Source organism: Microcaecilia unicolor, chromosome 2 (assembly GCF_901765095.1).
Source record: "Microcaecilia unicolor chromosome 2, aMicUni1.1, whole genome shotgun sequence".
Classification (NCBI taxonomy): domain Eukaryota; kingdom Metazoa; phylum Chordata; class Amphibia; order Gymnophiona; family Siphonopidae; genus Microcaecilia; species Microcaecilia unicolor.
Genome location: NC_044032.1, coordinates 646,119,431 through 646,142,830, shown reverse-complemented (window position 1 = coordinate 646,142,830; position 23,400 = coordinate 646,119,431).

Below are 23,400 nucleotides of genomic sequence, written 5' to 3'. Positions count from 1 at the left end.
CAGATTACCACCAGAGGAAATAGGGGATGACCTCCCCTGACTCCCCCAGTGGTCACTAACCCCCTCCCACCACAAAAAATGATGTTTCACAACTTTTTATTTTCACCCTCAAATGTCATACCCACCTCCCTGGCAGCAGTATGCAGGTCCCTGGAGCAGTTGTTAGGGGGTGCAGTGGACTTCAGGCAGGTGGACCCAGGCCCATCCCCCCCCCCCCCCACCTGTTACACTTGTGCTGGTAAATGGGAGCCCTCCAAACCGCCCCCACCAAACCCACTGTACTCACCCCTCCTTCACCCCTTAGGGCTATAGTAATGGTGTAGACTTGTGGACAGTGGGTTTTGAGGGGGATTTGGGGGGAAGGGAAGGGTGCTATGCACCTGGGAGATCTTTTACCTTTTTTTTTGGTTTTTGTAAAAGTGCCCCCTAGGGTGCCCGGTTGGTGTCCTGGCATGTGAGGGGGATCAGTGCACTACGAATCCTGGCCCCTCCCACAAACAAATGCCTTGGATTTATTCGTTTTTGAGCCAGGCGCTTTCATTTTCCATTATCGCTGAAAAGCAAAAACGCCCAGCTCACAAATTGTCGAATAAAACATGGACGTCTATTTTTTCCGAAAATACGGTTCGGTCCGCCCCTTCACGGACCCGTTCTCAGAGATAAACGCCCATGGAGATAGGCGTTTCCGTTCGATTATGCCCCTCTATGCGTACCAAATGCCACTTGGCGCGTGTAATGGACGCATGCCGGAAAATAAAAATTATTTTTCGGACACGCGTATTTGACGTGTGCCAAAAATGAAATTACCGCAAGAGCCACATGGAAGCTGGGCAGTATCTCCAAATTGGCGCGCGTTGCTTGCTCGTAGACACTTACGCAACATAGTAAGTACATAAGTGTTGCCATACTGGGACAGACCAAAGGTCCATCAAACCCAGCATCCTGTTTCCAACAGTGGCTAATCCAGGTCACAAATACCCGGCAGGATCCAAAAAATGTACAAAACATTTTATACTGCTTATCCCAGAAATAGTGGATTTTCCCCAAGTCCATTTATTAACGGTCTATGGAGTTTTCCTTTAGGAAGCCGTCCAAATCTTTTTTAAACTCCGCTAAGCTAACCTCCTTTACCACATTCTCTGGTAACGAATTCCAGAGTTTAATTACACTAGCCATAAAGTTAGCGTAAATGTTTAGATTGCTCAGGACAGTAAGAGGTTGCTGGGTTGATGCATGGTAAGTGTGAATTCTGTAAAGGTCATTCTGTGAGGAACTGTCTTTATCGAATATTATTGTGACCCCCCTCCCCCCAAAATGCCCATGCTTGAAGGGTGGGAGAAAGGATTTTCAGGGTGGTCACTAAGGAGACACAGCCTAGATCCCTTGAGAAAGCAAAGTAAGAGGGCCCCATATAAAACAAAGCAACTGGGTTACACACACATGCACAACCAGTGGCAGGCATGGAGGGGCATAATTGAACGGCAGCGTCCAAATTGATGGCCGGCCATCTTCGGGGCCGGCTCTGCGATGGGGTGGAGCCAGGCATATTTTCGAAATATGCTTGGCGCCGGCCAAATCGCTCGCCGGGTTTAGAACAGGATCACTGGGTTTATATGAGATGGCGGGCTTCGTTTTTCAGCCATAATGGAAACTGGGCCTGACCATCTCAAACCCGGTGAAATGCAAGGCATTTGGGCGAGGGAGGAGCCAGCATTTGTAGTGCACTGGCCCCCCTCACATGCCAGGACACCAACCGGGCACCCTAGGGGGCACTTAAAAAAATAAAAAAACAAAACAAAAATAGCTTCCAGGTGCATAGCACCCTTACCTTGGGTGCTGAGCCCCCCATATCCCCCCCACCAAAACCCACTCGCCACAACTCTACACCATTACCATAGCCCTAAGGGGTGAAGGGGGGCACCTACATGTGGGTACAGTAGGTTTTGGGGGGTTTTGGAGGGCTCAACATTAACCACCACAAGTGGAACAGGTAGGGGGGGATGGGCCTGGGTTCACCTGTCTGAAGTGCACTGCACCCACTAAAACTGCTCCAGGGACCTGCATGCTACTGTCAAGGAGCTGGGTATGACATTTCAGGCTGGCATAGAGGCTGGCCAAAAACGTTTTAGGTTTTTTTGGTGAGGTGGGAGGGGGGTTGGTGACCATCCCGTACCCACGCACCCGTCCCGCCCCCGTCTCGCCTTTGCTACCCTACCAACATGCCCCCTTGAAGGTTGGCCGGTGCCGCGACGAAAAAGCAGTTGGGGCCGGCCAAAATCGGCTTTCGATAATACCGATTTGGCTGGGATCAGGAGATCGCCGGCGATCTCCCGATTTGTGTCGGAAGATCGCCGGCGATCCCTTTCGAAAATAAGCCTGATACTACTACTACTACTACTTATCATTTCTAAAGCGCTACTAGACGTACGCAGCGCTGTACACTTGAACATGAAAAGACAGTTCCTGCTCGTCAGAGCTTACAATCTAATTAGGACAAACAAGAGATAAGGGAATATTAAAGTGAGGGTGATAAAATAAGGGTTCTGAACAAGTGAATAAGGGTTAGGAGTTAAAAAAGTGGGCTTTTAGCTTAGATCTGAAGACGGCCAAAGATGGAGCTTGACATACCGGCTCAGGAAGTCTATTCCAGGCATATGGTGCAGCAAGATGAAAGGAACGGAGTCTGATAGCGTACATCTGTGTACACGACACCAGAGGATCATTAAAAAAAAGCAGCATATACTTACGAATAACCAACAACTCCCTGCCACACACCCTCGGCTACCAGACACAGCTGCAGCAACATGACCACATGACATCCTTATAGTAAAGAGTGCCTGTGAAGGTTTTGTGTTCTCCCTGGGATACACCTTGCCAATGTTGTGGGGAAAAGGCAGCATAACGGAAGGTTTTTCTTAAAAGCATCAAAGGAGAAAAAGCCTCCAATACATCAGACTTCCCTTTTATTTATGTTTTTTGATATGTGAAACAATCCGTCTTTTAAACAAAACATTATTCAATGCGAGCCCTGGCTGGTACCAAGCAAGCTTTCAGATTCAGCCTGAAGGTCCTAAGCAGCAGAACGAAAACACACGAGAGCCAGCGGGAGCTTGGTAAACTTCTGCGCTCTCTCGATCAAAACAGAGCAACCTGTGGGCCGCCCGCAAAAATATTTTTCTAGACCGTTTCTCAGAACGGAAGGGGCTGTGGCACAGATGGTCTACAAAACTCGGACTGTGGGATGGCACTGTGGCCTAAGCAGTCGCCAAAACACAGAGGGAATGAGGTGGAGAGAAGAAGGTTCCACCCTAGCCAGGCAATTTGATAATCGGTCAGGGCAGGCCGCTGCTTTTCCAGCCATGCCCGTTGCCCTGCGCTCTGGCTTCAGGAGCAGTTTCTAAGAAAAAAACTGAACACAATCAGAGGAAGACCAGGAATTACGTTTAAAACTACTGTGTGACAAACATGCAGCAGCTGTACTTTCAGGCTTCCTGAGATACAAAAAGAAGCTCATTGTCTTGGCAGCGTAATGGCCTGCTGCATTGTTCAAGATTTAACCTGTGAGGGAGGGGGTGAGGAGGTCATACGTCGCAGACCATGTGGATCTTCTCATACACCAGAGAGGATTAAGATGCTCTTCAGAGGGCCAGATGCACTAAACTTAACGAGCAAGTAGATTACCCTGGCATGCACTAAAGGCCCTTTTCCGATGACGGTAGCAGCTAATGAAAACGGAATGCAGATGAGCAAATTATTATTATTACTAGGAAAGAAGGCCCGTTTCTCAGAGCAATGAAACGGGCGCTAGCTTTTTTTTTGGGGGGGGGGTGACTCACATACGGAGAACAGTGGCGATTTTCCTGGGCCGCCCCGTGGTTCGTCGCGGTTGTAGCTGGTTCGTGCGCCGCCGCTGTTGCTAGTGTTGTACCTCTGTGTGGGTGGCGATTTTCCTGGGCCGCCCCTGACGTCATCGCGTTTTGACGCGAGGGCGGAGCACAGGTACAGTAATAAAACTCACCCTCAACGTTTGCTCCGCCCTTGATGTCATGACGTTTGACGCGAGGGCGGGGCCCGGTGGCTTCACCACCACGAACCTTCGAACCTGAAGGAACTGAAGTCAGTGGCTTGGCTTCACTGACGTCAGTGTCCTCAGAACGTTGAGGGTGAGTTTTATTATAGTAGATTTATTGCATTTGTATCCCACCTTATCCCACCTATTTGCAGGCTCAAAGTGGCTTACATAGTATTATTAACATGGTTTTTCCAGTGTATCAATCATGTAGAAACCATATTGTAATGAGATGCACTAACATTTTCCGATTGCCTTAACGCTGGAAAATGTAGCGAGAGGTCTGTACCTCTCGTTGGGGCTGCGCGGGATTGAAAACTTCATAAAATGTAACAAAAAAAAATCGGAGGGGGGTGGGGAACGGCCAAGTGCTCGTCACGGACGGCCATTATGGGCGGTCTTCACCCGAAAAAATGCCCAAGTGCTCGTCAGGGGCCTTAAGCTTTATTAAATATTATTTGCGCTCCGTTTCAAAAAAGATGTCTTTTTTGGCCGTTATTCACCCCCCGCAATAATAAAAACTTCCTTTTTGGCCGTGCTAAACGTGCTGTGATTGGCTCAGAGACTTCCAGGTCTCTCAGCTGAGTGAAGCACGGCCAAAAAGGAAGTTTTTATTATTGCGGGCATGAATAACGGCCAAAAAAGACGTCTTTTTTCGATGGACGCCCTCAACTGCACTGTCCTCTGCGAGCCGCATCGGAGGGGGTGAGCGGCGCGGTGTCCGGGCAGCACAGGAGGCGTATTTGGCATGCGCAGAGCAGCCAGCATAACGCTTTGCTGCTCTGCGCATGCTCGACCGGCTGATTTGCCGACTGTTTTACGATGGAATAGAGAATGCAAGTGAGCTACAAGGAGTAGCTCATTTGCATTCCCTTTCCTTGATGCATAGCCGTGCCCTACCCATTCGCTATGGAATTCGGCAGGGAACGGCTCTAATGACGACTTTAGTGCATCTGGCAGAATGCAGGAAGTTGAAGTGGGTTTTCACCTGATAAGACTGATCCGTTCTTGATTTTAATGAGAGTCCTTAGCGGGGGCAGGTGAGATAGGTAGCTGCCCAGGGCATCAGGCCACAGGGGTGTCAGTGCACCTCATTAAGAGGCATGGTGTGAGCACTCCATGCTGTAGGAGGGTTTCTGCTATACACAGATACGATCAATTACCGATGTCTTCAAAGAGGGTCTTTGATAGGCTGTCCTTGTCATCCGAAGAATATCCATCTCCTACATGGCTGACTCCATTCTCAAACTGCCCAGGGCCACTGGGTCTGGCATTATCCCCACTATGAGGGTAATTCTATAACAGTTAAACACTAACAGCCTGCCCAAAACCAGCATCTTCATGCTTGTAACGCAGGAACATGCTAAGCACAATTCTGTAAAGCGAAAATAGGCAGACATGTGGCAAGATCCCAAAAATGTACAAAACAACATTTTATACTGCTTATCCAAGAAACAGTGGATTTTCCCCAAGTCCATTTAATAACGGTCTATGGACTTTTCCTTTAGGAAGCAGTCCAAAACTTTTTAAAACTCCGCTAAGCTAACCGCCTGGTGGTAATCGTCATTCTACGCGAATAGACCATTACTGCCCGTTTAACGCATGAGACCTTACCACTGGTCAATGGTGGAAAGGTCTCAGGCCCCAAATGGATGCGTGCCAATTTTGATTTTGCCGCATGTCCATTTTCAGCCCCCCCCCCCCCAAAAGGCCTTTTTTGCAGGTGCGCTGAGAAATGGACCTGCAAACGTCCAGTACACGCATCTACACCGGTGCAAGCCATATTTCGGCGCACCTGATAGTTGAATTGGTAGCTGGAAGTGTTAAGTTTTTATTACCTGCTTTGTAAGAGAGAATTATTTCAATTTTAAATGCTGAGGCCACAGTTGTCAAAAGTAGACAGAACAGTTACAAGGTGAGAGGTTGGAATGGGCAGACTGGATGGACTGTGCAGGTCTTTTTCTGCCGTCATCTACTATGTTACTATGGTATGTTACCTTAGTAAAAGGACCCCTGAGTAACATGTTAGACACAGGATACTGGGCTTGATGGACTTTGAGTCTGTCCCAGTATGGCAATGCTTATACAGTGATACCTTGGTTTTCGTCGATAATCCGTCCGAAAACAATCGGTGAAATCCGAAACCGACGAAAACCGAGGCAATGAGATTTGAAACTGAAAAACGCAAAATAAACACATTACACCGAATACTGTAATTGTAGTATTAGCACTGAGCAGGAGGACGTGTGGGTCGCCCTTTGTTTTCGCAAAATTAGCAGCGAGGTCACGTGGGCACGCCGACGAAATCCGAGGCAACCGCCGAAAACCGAGAGAAATTTTTTGCGGGAAAAATCGACGAAAACCTAAACCGGCAATAACCGAAGTCAACGAAAACCGAGGTATCCCTAAGTTTAATCAGGAGAGTCATGCATTTCTACCTATGCTACAGTTCAAGCCCACAAAAGTCCAGGGAACTTATTGTCTCAGCTTGTAAATACCTGGGTTCCATGTGACAGAACTTTTCTCTCTGCTTTTCCCTGAGGCCCTATCAGCTCAGACTCTCCTGGGGAGTGGACTATAGCCCTTAAATTGACCAGCCACAATGGGGAGGCAGGGTGGGGGGGGGGGGCCTGATTCCAGCACAAAAATGGTTTTGAAGTCTGTGAATCGGGTTCCCCTCAACAAGAGGCCAATGATACTTTTGTTTTTGCCAGCTGAAAAACCCTGGCTTGCTTTGCCAGGTCAGCCTTACAAGCTGAGACACTAAAATTTGCTGCAATCAAATGAATGAAGGGATGATGCTCATGGTATTTATTTATCTACTTATTTATTTATGGCACTCATACAGGTTTCCAGAGCGCAAATAACTCAGTGGAGGAAACCCAGACTTTTCAAGGTTTCGTCTACAATGGCTGACATTCTTAGCGGCTTGTTCCCGTTTTTTTGTAACATAACAATCGGGGCAGGATGTAAGAAACAGCAAGTGAAGCTTTTCAGAGGGAATTCAAAGAGGTTCAATGAACGCGGCCATGAAAATCCTCTAGGAAAAATACAGCATCTGTCCTGAGTGACAGCCATTCTTCGAGCAAGTGCATTTACTGTAACACCTCGGAGTTAGCGGTGGATGAAGTGACCTGAGTAACTCATACCATTGGGTAGGGGTTAACGCAGTTTCTTATACGCCCGCTTACTTTCAGAGGTAAAAAAAATGGCACCGTTTGAATGGCAAACCTGATCACATGCCCTTCATTCTTTTGCACCGGGGTGAGTGACAGCATTACATAAGAGTTAACAAACCTTATCCACTTTTAAACACATTTCTGCATTGAAGACTAATGGAGCTGAAAACTGAATAGGGAAAAGGCTCCGCTTTTGTGCCCATTCTCTGGAAGCAGTTGTGAAAGGACACCCGGAGAGAACTTAAAGGAAAATGTTATGGCTTTTCTGAAGAGAAATCCATGGACGGTGGTGGGGGGGGGGGGGGGGGGGGGGGGAGGTGGGTTGAGAGAAAGAGGGTTGAGGGGTCTGTTGTCTTTCAATATCATAAAATGGTAACCAAACTTTCAGACTAGCAGCTTAAGTTAAATTCTAATACCTGGAAATGAAAAAAAAAATCATCAATTCAGGTCTGGGAGCATTTTCATGCTCTAGAAATTCAAAATACATCATTCAACGCTGAAAGTGAAAGAATTTTGAGAAGCACATTGCTTATTTTATGGCTTTGAGACCTAGGTAAGACAATAACCTCCCAGTTGCCTTTATTTCACACTGAAAGCCTGTTTAGAAGGATTTCTCTGCTGAGGAAAGGAATGAATGTTATGGCAGCGATCTCTTGGGGCAATGGCAGAAGGCTGGATGACCCGTAGATGAGGTCAACCTGATCTGAAGGTTCGGTCTTATTTACTGAGCTATTTCTAACGCTGCTCTTACCAAAATTGTATTGTTTTATGACGGCTTGAACATGAAATATGACCCAACTCAGACTATAATAACAATAGTTCAACAACAAGAGAATAAGAGAGTTTAGGATTCACAAAACATAAAGGCAACACCTCTCTTGAATAAACCTGCAAGATACTTAATATAATGCTATATTCCTGCGAAGTACAAAATATGAGAAAAGAAAAAAGCCTCTGTGCCCAAACCACCACCCAATTTATAGGGTGAAGAGGAAATACAACAGGTCAAACTTTCTTCATCAGCATAAAAAAACCCCTTTCTCTTGAAAACTTGCTAAAACTCAGGGGCGTAGCCAGACTTCGGCGGGAGGGGGGGTCCAGAGCCCGAGGTGAGGGGGCACATTTTAGCCCCCCCCCCCAACGCTGCCGCTGCCGCCAACTTTGACGACCCTCTCGACCCCCCCCCCCCCATCCCGCTGCCAACCCTCCCTCGCCATCGCCTACCTTTGCTGGCGGGGGACCCCAGTCCCCGCCAGCCGAGGAGGTCCTCTTCTTCCCGCGAAGGCTTCGTTCCGTTTCTGACGTCAGACTCACAGAAACAGAACGAAGCCTTGCGCCGGAAGAAGAGGACCTCGCTGGCTGATCTGCAAAGCGTCGTTCTGTTTCTGTGAGTCTGACGTCAGAAACGGAACGAAGCCTTCGCGGGAAGAAGAGGACCTCTTCGGCTGGTGGGGATTGGGGTCCCCCGTCAGCAAAGGTAGCCCACGGCGATGGCGGGGGACGGTTGGCGGCGGGAGGGGGGGTCGAGAGGGTCATCGGCAGGGGGGTCGAGGGCCAAATGTACGGGGGCCCAGGTCCCCCCTGGCCCCACGTAGCTACGCCACTGAACTCCACAGGAAGTTATACTTTTTCATGGATCCATCCCCAAAAGCTAATAAAAGGTCCTTAGCTTTTAGGTTAGTGGTAGACACAAACATGCAAATAGAGTCAGTCACACCGGAAATGGGTAAGTTATTGGACTATGATTCTATGTGGAACGAGTTACCACTGAGGTCTTGAAGAAATGGATATTTATTTATTTATTTATTTATTGCACTTGTATCCCACATTTTCCCACCTATTTGCAGGCTCAATGTGGCTTACAAAGACCTGTTATGGCATCGCCTTGCCACGGCAGAGAAATACAATTGGTGTTACAAAGAAGTCAGTAAAACAAAAGGATTTGGTCAAGCAGTTAGGAGAGATACATTCTGAATAAAAGTGTATAGGTGCAGTGGCGTAGGAAGGGGGGCGGGAGGGGCGGTCCGCCCCGGGTGCACGCGCTCGGGGGTGCCGGCCCCGCTGGTTCCCTGCTCCCTCTGTGCCCCGGAACTTCCGGGGCAGAGAGAGCAGGGAACCAGCGGGGCCGACGCAGCTCCGAGTGACGTGCACTCGGGGCGGATCGGCCCTCCCGCAGGTAAGAATGCGGTCCGGGGGGGGGGGTGCGCCACAGAGGGGGTATCGCGCCGTGCTGCACCCGGGGTGGGTGCGCAGCGGCGACCTGCCCCGGGTGCCATTAGCCCTCGCTACGGCACTGTATAGGTGTTGTGTTATAGTTGGTTATGTGTTCTCGTGGTAGGCTTTGTTAAAGAGATAGGTCTTCAGAGATTTGCGGAAGTTAATTAATTCATTGATCGCTTTCAAGTGGGTTGGCAGTGCATTCCACAACTTCGCACTCATGTAGGAAAAGCTGGTCGCGTGTGTTAGTTTGTATTTTAATCCTTTACAGCTGGGGAAGTGTAGGTTTAGAAAGGTGCGGGAAGATCTTTTTGCATTTCTGGGTGGCAGGTCCACGAGGTCTAGCATGTATGTTGGGGCATCTCCGTAAATGATTTTATGAACAATTGTGCAGCTCTTGAACTCGATACGTTCTTTAAGTGGGAGTCAGTGTAGTTTCTTTCTTAGGGGTTTCGCACTTTCATATAGATGTTCATACTGCATTCCTGATTAAACCTGAGATATTAGTGCTCGCTAGCGTTTAGCATGTTATAGCATTATAAAATTACTCATGCAATGTATTTTTTAGTTCAATAAATAGGTATCACCTTCGTATAAAGGTTTTCAATTAATCTGTCCACGCTATCAAGTAGACTGAACCAATTTTTTAAACAAAACTCACAGACCAATGCATTACTTCTTACTGACAAAGCAACTGGAAGAACTTATATTTGTTATCACATGATAGCTAAGCATTGATATCTAATTGATTGATAATAATGCATCGTACTCCATCCATACTCAATTGACAAACAGTGCGCTCTAGTGGATACTTGGAAGCATAGCAGATGACTTTTGGATTCTTACCTTTAAAACTGGGACAATTAAAGGTCTGATTTTTTTATTTTTTTTTTTTAAAGCTGATCTCCTAAATTTTTTTCCTATTTTCTGCCAAACTTAGGAACCCAAGAGCTCAATATTTAAAGGATTTCTGCTTCTAACTGTAAGAGTTATGCCTCTAAATTGGCCTTTTTGAATGATTACTAGGACCAGTAGCGTTCCTGGGGGGGCTGGCACCCAGGGCGGATCGCCGATGCACCCCGCCCCCAGGTGCAGCGCCCCCCCCCCAATGCAGCACAGACCCCCCCCCCCCCCCGGCGAAAGGACACCCCCGCGAAGGAACCCCCCCGGGTGCACGCCGCTGGGGGGGGGTGCCGCACGCGCCTGTCCCCCGTTGTTCCATGCTGCTTCTCTGCCCCGGAACAGGAAGTAACCTGTTCCGGGGCAGAGAAGAAGCATGGAACAACGGAGGACAGGCGCGCACGGCACCCGCCCAGCGGCGTGCACCCGGGGCGGACCGCACCCACCCCCCCCCCTAGGAACGCCACTGACTAGGACTGAGTTTGGGATTACGGAAGAGAGTAAATCCCTGTGAAGAGCCACTGAGGGGAGTGACTGGGAGGTCTCTGGGTGGGAGGAAGCCCAGCCCAAGGGGAGTGTTTTATGGAATAAGAGGCAGAAAGCAAGTGCAGGGAGAAAAGGGTCCTTGGGCTGAGTGACAGATTTGGGAGGGGTTAGGACAGTGGTGTGCTGGAGCAGGCTCTCACAGGCTCGCAAGAGCCGGTTGTTAAGTTTTTAAGAATTTTGGGAGCCGGTTGTTAAAGTAGGGCCCTCCATGGCTACTTTAACAACTGGCTCCCAAAATGTGGGCTTGGGCCCCCTGCTGAATTCTCTTTTACTTTGCTGGTGGGGATGCTGAGCCCTACCAGCCAAGTAAATAGACTACTGCTGCTCCCCGCTCCTTGTTTCCAGCTCTGAGCAGCAGGCTGGGACTTCTCCAGCATGTGTGAGAAGTTCCAGCATACTGCTCAGAGCAAGACGTTGGGAGTGGTGGCAGTCCATTTATTGGCTGCCAGCAAAGGTATGCCTAGCGTGCCCACACAAAGGGAGGGAGGAGAGAGAGGCAAGTGTTGCTCCCCCTTCCCCCCCCCCCACCCCCACCCTTGGCCCTTCCAACTGCAGAGCTGGCTACATCCGGAGAAAGAGCCTGTTGTTAAAATTTTACCAGCACACCCCTTAGGATTTAATAAAAGTAGTTGCATGTGAAAGCACAACATGGGGTCTTTGGTTGCCTGCAGGTTTAAGGTACTTGACAGTCCCCTGCCATCAGTGGTGTTCCTTGGGCAGCTGCCACCCGGGGCGGATTGCCATTGTGCACCCCCCACCCCTGGGTGTAGCACGACACCCCCCTCCCTCTCGAGTGCACCGTCGTCTTCCCCTCCCCCAAGGCACATCACCTCCAAACCCCCCCAGGTGCATTCTTCTTACCTGCTGGGGTGCTGGGAGCAGCCATGCAGCTGTTGGCTCCACCAGTTTCCTGCTCCCTCTGCCCCAGAATAGGAAGCAACAGCAGAGGGAGCAGGGAACCGGCAGAGGTGACAGCCACACGGCTGCTCCCTGCAACCCTCCTGCAGCATGCACCTGGGGTGGACCGCCCCACCGCCCCGCCCTCGGTACGCCGCTGTCTGCCATTGACCTGGAGGAGATGAAAGGGAGTCTCATTTTAAGAGAAGCAGACCACTGACTGCAAAACAGAGTTATGACTTAGCAAAGCGGCAACTGTATTGAGGAGAGCTCTACAGGTGGGTAGAGGAGAAACCCAATCTGGGAGCATGGGTGTGGAGCCAGGAAGAGCCCATCCCAGGATCAGGATGGTGCTAACGCAAAGGACCATTCTGAAGGGAGGTCAGACCACAAGGGGTCTGGACCTGGAAAGCAGTGAGGAGTACATAGTGGAATTGGAAAAGGTGCAGAGACATTGCTGCCTGGATGTCCAACCGCCACCTGAAACTGAACATGGCCAAGACCGAACTCATTATGTTTCCACCCAAACTCACTTCTCCTCTCCCTCCACTCTCTATTTCAGTCGATAACACCCTCATCCTCCCCGTCTCATCTGCCCGCAACCTTGGAGTCATCTTCGACTCCTCTGCGCATATCCAGCAGACAGCCAAGACCTGTCACTTCTTTCTCTATAACATCATCAAAATTCGCCCTTTCCTCTCTGAACACACCACCCGTACTCTCATCCACTCTCTCATTACCTCTCGCCTTGACTACTGCAACCTACTCCTCACTGGCCTCCCACTTAACCATCAATCCCCCCTTCAATTCGTTCAGAACTCTGCTGCGCATTTTATCTTCCGCCTAGACCGATATGCTCATATCACCCCTCTCCTCAAGTCACTTCACTGGCTTCCGATCAGGTACCGCATACAATTCAAGCTTCTCTTATTAACCTACAAATGCACTCAATCTGCAGCCCCTCACTACCTCTCTACCCTCATCTCCCCATACGCTCCTACCCGTAACCTCCACTCACAGGACAAATCCCTCCTCTCAGTACCCTTCTCCACCACCGCCAACTCCAGGCTCCGCCCTTTCTGCCTCGCCTCACCCTATGCTTGGAATAAACTCCCTGAGCCCATACGCCAAGCCCCCTCCCTGCCCATCTTGAAATCCTTGCTCAAAACCCACCTCTTCAATGTCGCTTTCGGCACCTAACCATTATTCATCTATTCAGGAAATCTAGACTGCCCCAGTTTGATTGACTGCACTTTTTTTGTCCTTTAGATTGTAAGGTCCTTCAAGAAGGGACTGTCCTCTGTGTTAAATTGTACAGCGCTGCGTAAGCCTGGTAGCGCTTTATAAATATTAAGTAGTAGTAGTAAGTAGTAGAAGGGCGACAAAGATGATACAGCGGATGGGACGACTTCCCTATCAGGATAGGCTGAAGAGGCTGGGGCTGTTCAGCCTGGAGAAAAAGCGGCTGAGGGGAGATATGATAGAGGTCTATAAGATAATGAGTGGAATGGAACGGGTCGATGTGGAGCGTTTGTTTACGCTTTCCAAAAATACTAGGACAAGGGGGCATGCAATGAAGCTGCAGTGTGGTAAATTTAAAACAAATCGGAAGAAAAGTTTCTTCACTCGACGCGTAGTTAAACTCTGGAATTTGCTGCCGGAAAAGGTGGTTAAGGCATTTAACTTAGTGGACTTCAAAAAGGGGTTGGTTGGCTTCCTGGAGGAAAAGGCCATAGAATGTTATTGGATGAGGGAATAATACAGTATTTCTAGGATGGGCGGGACAAATTGCTTGTTCTTTTGGCCACTGTCAGTGACAGGGTGCTGGGCTCGATGGACCCTTGGTCTGCCCCAGCATTGTGATGCTTATGTACTTATGGGGATTGACGTCTCTGGGATAGGCATGGACAGGAGCATTTGTCTATATGTAAATAGCCTTGTAAATATCCCTCGTGAAGTACAGTGGTAAAAGCGTTCCCCACGGAACAAAGAAGTATGAACTTAAATTATGTGAGTTGCGCAAATGACTATGGTGAGAACTAATTGAAGTTGCTCTCTGCCAGTTGCAGACGTTATAATAAAAGTTGAGTTAGTTATTAAATCTTTCGAGTGCAGCATGATTGCTGGACTGAAGAGCTGAGTTGGAACCCTGAACGGTAAAGTGTTTCCCAAACCCCTGGATCGCTATTCCGGACCGTTGACCCACCCCAGTTCCACTCTAGGTGGACTGAAAGGAGGTGCGGGGTACGAATGGCCCACATAGGGTTACCATATTTGCCGTAAGAAAAAAAGAGGAAGCATGACCCGCCGTCGCACCCCTACCCTGCCCCCTTTCGCACCCCACCCCTCGTCACACCCTGCCCTGCCCCCCAAGGAAAGCCAGGTTCTGTGTACGAAAGAAGAATGAGACTTGGGAGTGATTGTGTCTGATGACCTTAAGATGGCCAAACAGGTAGAAAAGCCAGAAGGATGCTTGGGTGCATAAGGAGAGGGATGACCAGCAGGAAAAAAAGAGGTGATAGTGCCCTTGTAGAAGTCTCTGGTGAGGCCCCATTTAGAGTACCATGTACAATTCTGGAGACCGCACACCTATTGAAGGATATAAACCCAGCTTCTCCTACATAAGCACTCAACTACGGAACGCACTACCAAACATCATGAAAACAAAGCACGACCTAATAATCTTTCAGAAATTATTAAAAAACAATTTGTTCAAAAAGGCATACCATAATGACCCAACCTAAACACCGGAACCCCACAACACAACGAAACTCATACAAGAACTGGACAAAACTCAACCCTTCCTCCTTGACTACCCAATGTACTCTATCACTTATTGATCCTTACTGCAATTACCACTCTGTATTTCTCATACCGGAATTGGCGATCGCCATCACGGTATTATGTAAACCACATTGAGCCTGCAAATAGGTGGGAAAATGTAGAATGCAAATGCAATAAATAAATAAGCAAGATGGAGTTGGTCCAGAGGGTGGCTACAAAATTGGTAAGCAGTCTTTGTTATAAAACATATAGGGACAGGCTTATGAACCTCAACGTGTATATGTTGGAAGAAAGGCGGGAGAGAAGGAATATCTCAGTGGCGTCAATATACAGGAGGTGAGCCTTTTTCAAATGAAGGAAAACTCTGGAATGAGAAGGCATACAATGAAGATAAGAGGAAATAGGCTTAGGAGGAATCTAAGAAAATACGCTTTCACGGAAAGGGTGGTGGATGCTTGGAGTGGCTTCAGAACACTGTATCAGAATTTAAGAAAATGTGGGGCAGGCACACGGGATCCTTTAGGAAATGGAGGAGTTTGGATGGGCAGACTGGCTGGGCCATTTGGCCCTTATCTACCATCATGTTTCTATGTCTCTTAAACAGAAGGGCGATGAAAATGATAAAGGGGATGGGACGACTTCCCTATGAGGAAAGGCTAAAGTGGCTAGGGCTCTTCAGCTTGGAGAAGAGACGGCCGAGGTGAGATATAATGCAGTGATTGTGTTGATGTTTTATTTGTTTTTAGATTATGTATGTAATTATGTAATCTGCTGAGAAGTACGGATCAAGTGGAATGAAAAATGTTTAAATTAATAAATATAATAGAGGACTATAAAATCCTGAGTGGAGTGGAACTGGTAGACGTGAATCGCTTGTTTACTCTTTCCAAAAATACTAGGACTAGGGGGCACTCAATGAAGCTACTAAGTAGTAAATGTAAAACAAACCGAAGAAAATGTTTCTTCACTTAGCGTGTAGTTAAACTCTGGAATTTGTTGCCAGAAAATGTGGTAAAAGCAGTTAGCATAGCAGGGTTTTAAAAAAGGTTTGGCTAATTTCCTAAACGTAAAGTCCATAAGTCATTATAAAGATCTTTTTTTTCTAGAATAAGCAGCAAAAACAACCTTCTAGCTACGGCCACTGCCTTGTCACACTGTTTCGTCGCCTTCAGAATCCTCAGATACTATCACCCCAAGATCCCTCTCCCCCTCAGTACCTATCAGACTCTCCCCGCCTAACAAATACATCTCCCGAGGATTTCTATTCCCTAAGTGCATCACTTTGCATTTCTTCACATTGAATTTTAATTGCCAACCTTAGACCATTCTTCTAGCTTCCTCAGATCCTTTTTCATGTTTTCCACTCCCTCCTGGGTGTCCACTCTGTTGCAGATCTTAGTATCATCCGCAAATAGGCAAACTTTACCTTCTAACCCTTCGGCAATGTCACTCACAAATATATTGAACAGAATCAGCCCCAGCACCAATCCTTGAGGCACTCCACTACTCACCTTTCCCTCCTCTGAGCGAATTCCATTCACCACCACCCTCTGGCTTCTGTCCGTCAACCAGTTCCTAATCCAGTTCACCACTTCGGGTCCTATCTTCAGCCCATCCAGTTTATTTAAGAGCCTCCTGTGGGGAACCGTGTCAAAAGCTTTGCTGAAATCTAAGTAGATTATGTCCATAGCTCGTCCCTGATTCAATTCTCCTGTCACCCAATCAAAGAACTCAATGAGATTCGTTTGGCACGATTTCCCTTTGGTAAAACCATGTTGTCTCGGATCTTGCAACTTATTGGCTTCCAGGAAATTCACTATCCTTTCCTTCAGTATCGCTTCCATTACTTTTCCAATAATCGAAGTGAGGTTTACCGGCCTGTAGTTTCCAGCTTCTTCCCTATCACCACTTTTGTGAAGAGGGACCACCTCTGCCATTCTCCAATCCCTCGGAACCTCTCCCGTCTGCAAGGATATATTAAACAAATCTTTAAGAGGACCCGCCAGAACTTCTCTGAGCTCCCTCAATATCCTGGGGTGGATCCCGTCTGGTCCCATGGCTTTGTCCACCTTTAGCTTTGCAAGTTGTTCATACACACTCTCTTCTGTGAACGGTGCTCTATCCACTCCATTCTCATTTGTACTTTTCCCAGTCCATCGCGGTCCTTCTCCTGATTTTTCTTCGGTGAAAACAGAACAAAAGTATCTATTTAGCAAATTTGCTTTTTCTTCATCATTATCCACATAGTGGTTCGCAGCATCTTTCAGTCTCACAATTCCCTTTTTAGTCTTCCTCCTTTCACTAATATACCTGAAGAAATTTTTGTCACCCCCTCCTTACATTTCTAGCCATTTGTTCTTCCGCTTGCACCTTCGCCAGACGTATCTCTCTCTTGGCTTCTTTCAGTTTCATCCTGTATTCCTCCTTGTGTTCCTTTTCTTGAGTTTTTGTGTATTTCTGGAACGCCAACTCTTTAGCCTTTATTTTCTCAGCCACTTGTTTGGAGAACCATATCGGTTTCCTTTTTCTCTTGCTTTTATTTACTTTCCTTACATAAAGGTTCGTGGCCCTATTTATAGCTTCTTTCAGCCTGGATCACTGTCCTTCCACTTCTCGTATTTCCTCCCAGCCCATCATCTCCTTCTTCAGGTACTCCCCCATTTTACTAAAGTTTTTAAGAGTCATTTAAACTGCAAAGGCTCTGCACATAGATGTAGGCACCGCTTCCAAGAATTCCAGCTACAGAAAAAGCTGAAAGCCTTGTGTCACAAAATCTCACACCAACAGATGAATCCAGTGAAAGACTCATTGCAACCTCTGATCTCAAATGTCTGCTAGGACGATATAACATGTATGCCCTGGAAGAAAGGAGAAACAGGGGTGATATGATACAGACGTTCAAATATTTGAAAGGTATTAATCCGCAAACGAACCTTTTCCGGAGACGGGAAGGTGGTAGAACTAGAGGACATGAAATGAGATTGAAGGGGGGCAGACTCAGGAGTAATGTCGGGAAGTATTTTTTCATGGAGAGGGTGGTAGATACTTGGAAAATTCGTTTATTAATGGAAACGGAAAACCAAATACATAAAAGCTAAAAGGTACATAAAAACCCCTCAATCCCCTATTTACAAAGACAGACCAAACCCCCTACCCCCCCAACACAGTCAAATAAATTCAAAACAAATTCAAGGTGGCTTCAATCGCACATGTTTCCACCATTTGCAAAATGTACCCCTCCCTACTTCTACCCGCTCCCAACGTGCCACTTCCCACACAGCTCCAACAATATCCCAGCTAACCCGTTCTACTGACCTGAACTCCTGGCGCAGGGAGACTCCGCCACCGTGCCATCCAAAGATAGAAACGACAATGACCGAGATCAAGACGCCGTCCCTGGGTCCAAGCCCCCCGACCCCTGCCCCCGCCCATACACCCAATCCGCATAAGAGTAGGTGCAAAAGCTGGGATATGAAGCAGGGAGGCCACACGTTACATACCAGAATCGAAAATGGACATTCCCTAAGGAAAATGATCCATCGTCTCAGTACAACCAACACATTCCCCCCTTGGGCAATCACGATCTTGTACGTTCCTATAATTCAAGTTTGCTCTCACATACAGTTTCCCGTGTAGGGACAGCCAGGCAATGTCACGATATTTGTGTGGAATCCGCTTTGATGCCACAAACTGCAGGCCTTGTTGCAGACTGGCTCTGGAGCGTCCCGAAGTGCCAAAGGAGAGGAGAATCGCTGCATCCGCACTCTCTCTACCCATACCTCCCCTCCTTCCCTCTTTAACCTCCTCCACCGTAATCCCCACAACCGCACCAGTTTAGTCAATGTCCTGTAATACCCAACGCTTCCCGGGAAACCCCTCCGTCGGCCCACCACTTTCCCCCCTTCCAACCACGGACCCCAAAACTCCTCCCACCACTGCACAACACTACACGCCCATCCCGGAGCATCTCGCCCCACCGCCTTCCCAAATTAAACTGGATAAAGAAAGAACTGACGTAAGAACCGGATTAACCATCCCAACCCCCCCCCCCCTTTCCCCGTGGCAGATATGTAATATTCCTCTTACAGGGTTCATTCGGTTCCCCCAGAGTAAACCTGAAAAAAACACTATAAAGCCCTGTTATAACAACATTCCGGCAAACAAACAAATATAACTAAGAAACAAAAACATGGGCACCACCTGCATTTTCATGTAATCTCACCCGGTCAGTCATCGACATCCTCCACCCTTTCCACCTCTCTACCTTAGCCTTGGCCTCCAAAATCTTCCGTTCCCAGTTCCACTGTCCATAATCCCCCCCCCCCCCCCAAAGTAAACCCCTAGAACCCGCATCATTTCCACCCCTGGCGGAAACCCTCCCCCTAACTCAAAACGAGCCCCTTCCGGACCCTACCCACAAGGAAGTACACTTTTGCAGGTTAATCCTGGATCCTGTCGCCCGAGAGTACTCCGCAATCTTCCTGTGCAAATTTCCCCTTCCCCTTGATCCGCCACCCAAACTGTTATGTCATCTGCGTATGCCACCACACGCAGAGACACCCCCGTACACACTTCTATCCCTCTAAGCCCATCCACTCCCCCCCACTCTAAACGGCGCACCAGTGGATCAATCGCGAAAGTGTACAGCAGGGGGCTCAACGGGCACCCCTGCCGCACCCCAGCCGTGATGTCAAATTCCCTTCCTTTCCACCCCATTAACTAATGGAAAGCAGCGAACACCGAGTACAACAACTGGAGCTGCTCAAACCCCAAGCCCTCGGAAACCAAGAACCGCAAACTCTCCCAAAGAACCCTCCACTGCACCGAGTCGAAGGCCTTATCCTGGTCCAAGGCCACTACTAGACGACCCCTCCTGCCCCCCCCCCAGGCTCCGCTCCACCCCCGTCCCGAACCCAGGCCACTGCTGCCAAAACCCCCCCTCCCTGGAACCCCACACCCCTGAGACACCGCCAACTCCCTCCCCTGCCACCTGCCGCATACGTGCCAACAACATGTGAGCAAAGATCTTACGGTCCACTGTTCAATAAGGCAATGGGCCCTCCAATTTACTATAGCTCGAGCATCTTTCCCCTTACTGAGAAGAACCAAGGCCGATTCCCAAAGGACTCTGGCAGAGAACCTCTTCCGGGCCTCCTCCCATACCTCCAACAAGATAGGTGCCAACTAACTTTAAAATCGGTGATAGAGACTCTTGCCGGGAGAACCGTCGGGCCCCGGTGCCGTCTTGCGCCGCAGAGCTCAATGGCCGCCTCCACCTCCCTGACTGTCCAAGGCTGCAGCAAGGCCTGAAGATGGGGCCCCCCCTGTCCCACCCCCGGAGTCCCTTCCACATACCTCCGTATGTCTTCCTCATCCAAATGTAGATCGGAGAAGAAATGTCCAAAATGCTCCTCCACCACCCGCAAATCCCTTCCCTCGAATCCTGAACAACCCCGTCCCTGTCCATTAACCCTTCCATGACCCTACGTTCCCTTCTTTCCTTACAGCACTCAAACGGGTCCGGACTCAATAATTTGCCAAAATCCCTCTCATAAACTAATGAGGGTACCGGTCATACTGAACTCGCTCAATTTCCACTTGTATAGCCTCTATATCCTCCCTCTTCCCTCCCCTGGAAATTAAATTATCCCTCCTCTTTTTTAATGCTATTCCCAACCGTGTCGCCTCCCTCCCTCCTGCCTTGCCTGTCTAAGAAAAAACCCCTTCGTGCGTTGTTTCACCGCTTCCCACCACCTCCCTACCGAGGGGAAGATGCCTAAGATAGTCTGCTGATCCCCCAAAAACTCCACATACTCTCTATGCACCTCCCCCTCCTTTAACCATTTCAAATTTAATCTCCACATCCCCTTTCCTGGCCTATGGACCCCCGACCCCCCTACTTCTATCCGCACCGCCCTGTGGTCCGAAAACTCTACCACCACCAACTCGGGAGCCTGTACGCAGGTCCCTCTCCTAACCAAAAACCGGTCGATCCGACTTCTACAATTCCCTCTAAAAAAAGTAAAACCCCCTTGCCCCCCCCCCTGCTCCAAGTAGACATCCACTAACCCTGCCCCCCTCATTATCCCCACTAAACGAACTCCCGTCATACCTCACCTGTGCACACCTGCCCCCACTGTCCTCCTTCCTCAGAATCGTGTTTAAAATCGCCCCCCCACACTAACTGACGTGAAGAATACAAATAGGGTTTGATTTTCCCCAAATAACTGTGACCTCCCCTTCTTAGTTTGTGGCCCATACACATTTATCACCCTTAACGCCACCCCGTGCAACACAACATCCACCACCAAACACCTCCCTACCCCTAACTCCACCACCCGTTGAATCACCGCTTTGTGAGATTTAAACAAAATTCCCACTCCCCATACTTCTCCCCTGCCAACCCCCACACTGAGGGTCCCCATCTCCAAGCCTGCTTTGCTCTTCTCACATTGGCCAAAGACTGCAGCCTGGTCTCCTGCAGGAGAAAACAATCAGCCGACATGGAGGAAAGGCCCTCAAAGGCCAGACACCTCGCCCTTGTGGAGGCAATACTTGCCACGTTCAGCGTGATGAACGCCAACAAGGACCTGCCATCATTATCAATTAGAAACCGCCTCCCCTGGCCCTGCTTCCCCATCCTTCCTTCTCTCTGCTCCAGACCTCCCTTTGAAGGCCCAGCTTCTTCCTCCACCTCTTCCTCCGCCCAGTCCCTAACCCCAAACTCAAAGGTCCCCCCTTCCATCCTTCCCTGGTCCTTGCTTTCTTCCTCCCCTTCTTCTTCCTCGCCTCCCCCCCCCCTCCCCCTTCACCCGGAAAAACCCCGGTCTCTCCCCCTTCCCCCACCCCCTCCCCCCCCATCCCACCCTCCATCCCCCCTCCCTCCCCTCCATCTTCCTCCCCCCTCTCTTACCCCCTGCTCCCCTGAACCTTTCCTAATTTCCTCTTCTCCCCCTTCTCCCCCACCTACCTCTGCTCTCCCTCCCTCCTCCTGCACGTCCATACCATCTCCTATCTCCAACCTCCCCATCCTCCCCCTTCCCCTCATCGTACCCTTCCTCCCCCCCTCTGTCCCTATCTCCCCCTCTTAATCACCTACCACCCCTGCCATGCCTCACTGTCCTCTCTTCCAGTCTCCTCTCCATACTCTTCCCCCCGTCCCCTCATCTTCGAGGACCCGAAATCTATTCTCCACCGCTATTCCCTGCCCCTAACTTCCTTCCAGCCTCCACCAGAAGTCCCCCCCCTTCCTCCTCCTAGAGACTCGAGTCCACCCTTCCCCCTCCCCTCCTTGCCTCTTCTCAACCCTTCCGAACGTTCGCCCCCTGCTCCCCCAACTCTTCCTCTACCCTCCCCCCCTTCCAATCACTTCTACTGCCCGCCCCAAACCTCCACCCCTCCCCCCAGCACGATCTCCCCTATCATCACCCCGCCCTCCCCCTTCCTCCCTCCTCCCCCCCCCCCCCCCCCATTATGAAAGGCTTGCGGGCAAGCCCGAAGGCGTGCCCCAATCCCGCACAAATACCACCGGATGGAGGTACAATGTTCTGCCACGTGCTCCCTCGCCCCACACTTTGCACACTGAACCACTGGGCATGACATACTATAATGCGGAAGGAACCACACTTAAAACATTGCCTAGGCTGTCCCTTATAAAAACACAAGATCCGATCTCTTCCGATGAAAGCCGCTGAAGGAATGTGTTGGGTGACGTGCCCCACCTGGTATAACCTCACCGTCGCCCCCCACCCCCCTGCCCATACCCCTACTAGGGTCTGGAAGCTTGACCAGAGGAGTCCTTAACTCTGCATACCTCTGCAGCCAGTAGGTCAAATCCGCCCCCGATATTGGACTCATCCGCACTAACAGAGTCACCTGCACCAGGTCAGGTTTTACTAATAGGCACACTTGAAAATGTCTCCAGTCCCCCCCCCCCCCCCCCCCCAGCCTTTAACCTCTCCGTATTTCCTCCCAAAAAATCTCCATTCCCCGTTGGGGTCAAAAAACTGACATCATACTCTGGAATGTTCGCCGGGTGAATGCAAGCATACAGATCTTCCGGAGAAATCCTAACCCTAGACCATTTTAACACCACATCCCTACTTGGCATCCCCCCGCCCCAACCCACCTCAATTGAACCACATTCCGGCGTTTGGTAACAGACCCCCAGACCACCCCTCACCCCCCCCCCGTGCCCCCCCTCCGCTGCCCAAATCCACCCCTACCACTCCCCATACCAACCACCGCGGCAAAAGAAGGAGCCCCCCGCCCCCCCCACACCCTGACGCTCGAGGCTTCCTGCCCTTGCACACCCCAAACCCCCCTTTACAAAACCCTTCTGGCCCCCTCCATCCCCTTCCAAGATCCTATCATCCCCCCCTCCCTTCCCCCTTCTCCAACCTGAACCTTATCCCCCGGACCCCCCACACCTGCTAACCTATTCCCTCAACAGGAGGAAACATGTCAATCACCATCCCCCCCATTCCGCAATCCCTGCCCCCCCCCCCCTTCCTGCAAACCAAGCCTCCCCCCCATCGTCCTTGCCCAAACATGGAACAGAGTCAACAGTCGGACACAAACCCTCACAGTTCAACACTCCCCCCACTTGAGTCACAGCAATGTCAGGAAAAGTGTGTCAACAACTTATCTGCCGTCTGTTGTAAAGCTGGCTCCAAAGTCCCTGTTGCCTGCCTGCCAAGTGCCAACAACCAGCAAGTTTCGTCCTTCTCCTGCTGCCTGCTTGACCACAGTCTCCTGGTGCTCCGTGTCAGGTGGGTGGGGCCTCTCCAATCCAGCAATCGCCGCCAC